Below are 3,753 nucleotides of genomic sequence, written 5' to 3'. Positions count from 1 at the left end.
TATGAATAGTTTTTTCTTCCCACTCAAGCTTGTTAGCTCATTTTTCTTCTTTCTAAATAAGTTTTAATGCTGCATTTCACATATTGGTGAACAGTTACAACTGGAGTGTAGAACCTTGAGCCCAGGAACCAAAACTGACCCTCTCAGCACTTAATCTGGCTCCCTGGAGTTTCTCAGGTGGCCATGCTCCCTTTCCACTGGCCCCATGCCCTTTCCCCCAACCACTGACCCTTTGCTGGTTTCCTGGCTTTTGTGTAGTTTTCCCCACTCTGAAAGGTTAAAATGCCTCTCCTAAGGCTTAGTTACTAGCAATAAGTTCTTTAAGCCCAAATGTATTTTGCCCCTACACCACTGGAATATGGCTCCTGAGAGCTTTTCTGAAGTGGAATTTGGGTTTTGGGCTGAAAGAGGTTCTGCATGCCTGAGTTATGATAGGCCTGCAAATCATGTTATGCCAGCACCATCTTTGCTGAAGGCGGTATACAGAAACCATAACCCGGATTTCCTTACAATACTAAAAATACATATAAGAAGATGTTCAAGAAAAGGTTTAGATGAATCTTTAAAATGTTTTTATCTTGTTTGCAATTATAGTTCGCCTATTCTGTTGACTTGAGTAGCTTGCGAACAAACAGCATAACTAAACTAAACTCTGCTGCTAATTTCTATGTGGTACTAAAATTGCTGGTAACTGGTGTCATCAGCTTAAATCTAGCACTGTTACCTATATAATTGAAGTCCCTTACTCTACTCCCTAAAGCCCTGCTCAAGAAAAGGTCTTACCGTTTTTCTGCTAACCCTACAGTTTCAGGCAAAGGTAGATAGATCCTCTTAGAAAAAAAAATCCATAGAGAGCTTAGATAATTCAAAGTCAGGAGTTGGTTGGTTATTCCTTTTTGACAGCTTTCTGGTTGACCAATTTTCATGAAACATACTTCATTGGAAAGTTCTTGACATGTAGATTCCACAAATAACTATGGTTTTCACTATAATTCAAATTAGGGAGTTTATATATGTCCATAAAGTTTTTTTTAAGAATTAGGCTATCTTCTATGTACCATAAAGTGTTACTGTAATATCAAAGAAGTCAAGTATAATTAAACATAATTGCAAATTGAAGGAAAATGAAATATGAATGCAAAAGAAGTCTCTGTACTATTTTACAGAGTACAGGTGCAGGCCAAAATACAATGATATGCTAATAACATATGACTTGTAAACAAATCATGAAGGGATTAAGAGACGTCTCCAGTTAAAATTAACCCCATCAAAGTTATTTATTACTCAGAAAGGAAGTCTCTAGCTATTAAATATAACAAAGTAACATCTAAAAGTCTCTGTACACCTGTAGTTAAGTTAAACTTTTTGTTAGATTTGTTTTTTATACAGGAACTCTGTCAACCAACTGGTTCAAGATGTCGTAATCCATCACTTCACTTTTTTCCTGTTTCTTCCCTTTCTCATCTTAATTAGCAAAATCGTGTGTGATTAGCTTTACTAATCCATTTCCTGTTTTCATCTTGCAAGCAATCAGCATATTCTGCTCAGTGTCGGGGGGGGGGGGTTGGGGAATAGTTACATTAAACCAGTGCTGCTGGTTTACATATGGTACCACTTTTTGCCTACATCAGCAAAAGGGGAGATATAGAAATCATACTCCTTGGATAGTCAAAACAGGCTGTAATTGTATTAACTTGAAAGGTTCCAATAGGTTGGTATTAACTGGGCAGAGACTCAAGTGTTGTAATATCCAGGACATCAGATGGGGAAACCTGAAAGGGGAAATAGCATACAGCAGTGGATGAAACATATCAGTCCCTACTCCCCATTAATCTATCCTGGTTGTTGGACTTTTTTGGGTGTCCCAACCCTCAAGACTTTAAAACCAACTCCCAAGTGGTCTAGAAGGCACAACCACTTGTGCCAATAAGTGAAAATTCTTTCTCTACACTCAGCTAATAGTTATGATAGTATAATTAAAACCATTAAGCTCGAAAGTGATACAGCGAAGCATAGCAATAGAAACAGTAAGGGAAAACTTATTATGGAAGGCAAAAAAAATATTTTCATGACTAGGGAAATACCTTGCTGGACCCTTTCAACTGGTGGCCAATTTTGTATCAATATATAGTGGCAGGTAAATCACAGTAACGTGGTTTGGAGGGTGGAAATGGTTTCTGCTGAGATTTTGATTCATTAAATCATTGATACTGCAGTCATTTCTAAAGATACTAAAACAGCTTTCCCCATGCTGGCTGGGATGATGAAAGTTGATAGTCCAACACATCTGGAAGGCATCAGGTTGGGGTAGCCTGACCTATAAAGATGACAGTCTTTTAAGTTTTTATCCTCTTACCATGTTAAGTGGCAAAAAAGGTGATTCTACTTGGCTCCGGATTAGAATTTTTTAATGTATTGATAGTGTACAGATTTGTCTCTGACACTGTCATGTGTTATGTGAGCTGTGCACGATAACACACAAAGACATAACTAGAGCAGGATACACTTTTAATGGCTGAAATTGGAAGGTTGTTTAGCTATCTACAGGATATATACCAAAAGACATATGTACAAACATGGCCATAAAACATTCACGTTCAGCCTTTGATGGTTAGCAGAGGACACTGTCATCCATAGGAGAGTGTAGGGGAATTGAAGAAATTGATCATTGGACAACAGAAGGAAGCTGTGCTTGAACAGGGAAAAATAGGGATAACTACCTGTGTACATCCTACGTTTCAGGTTATGGTGGCATTTCCAGCTGCCTCTCACCTGTATAAATACATATTTTGGTGCCAAAAAGTAAAACAGCATGAAATCATAGACATGCAATTTTATAGCTAGATTTCAAATGTACTAGTCAAGTGTTTATCACAGTATGAATAAGGTGCTGTTGTCTGCCTGTCTTCAAGTGCAGAGGTGATCATCCTCCAGGTTTAACAGAGCTGTGTTGTTTTTATGATGTAGGAAAACAAGTTGTCTCTCCAGAAAACTTAACCAAGCAACTTAGAAACTGCATGTATTAATACAACATTGTCAAAAGAGGGTGGGTTACAAATGGGTGCCCAACTATAACTAGCTGTTAGACTGTGGCATCTCTGTAGACCATCTGATATTTGAAAATAGCCATACTAATATCTAAGTATAACACTCAGAAAACTCAAGTTTGTAGCCACTTTTTCATTGACAAATTAATTGCATTGTAATTAGATTACCATATTTCATGTGCCAAAACCATAATTTGACCTAGGGTCCAAGCCAGCATCTACAGAAATGGAATGAGTCCATATTAATTAAAATGGAAACTAGGTGTGATTTGTACCTTAGTTTGAAAATCAGTCACATGCCGCACATTATTTGGACAATCTATATCATTATATGGTTGTTTAAAATCGCACTATTTGTACCTTAATCAGAAAATCTCAAGCTTACATTTACAAAACCCATTCTGATAGGTTGCAAAAGTCTTATAAGGCTGTTAGGTAATCATGAAAATACTCAACTCCTGATTTTAATGTTACAAAATTTGCAGATTGTGTTCTTTCAGCAGCCTTATTCTGTATTTCAAGTGTCGTCTATCTTCCAGCCAAGAAGCTTTGATTGCTGCATGAACTATCAAATGTAGTTGAGTATGGAGATTTTGGGTGACTCATATATAATTTGGAACACCTCCTATGTTTCATACAAGCAACACTTCAAATCTCTGAAGAGCTGTTTTCCTGTGGAAGGTTGACTATTTCACTGAAACAAGGG

The sequence above is a fragment of the Elgaria multicarinata genome, chromosome 3 (genome assembly GCF_023053635.1).
Source record: "Elgaria multicarinata webbii isolate HBS135686 ecotype San Diego chromosome 3, rElgMul1.1.pri, whole genome shotgun sequence".
Lineage (NCBI taxonomy): Eukaryota > Metazoa > Chordata > Lepidosauria > Squamata > Anguidae > Elgaria > Elgaria multicarinata.
This window is presented reverse-complemented; position numbering follows the sequence as displayed.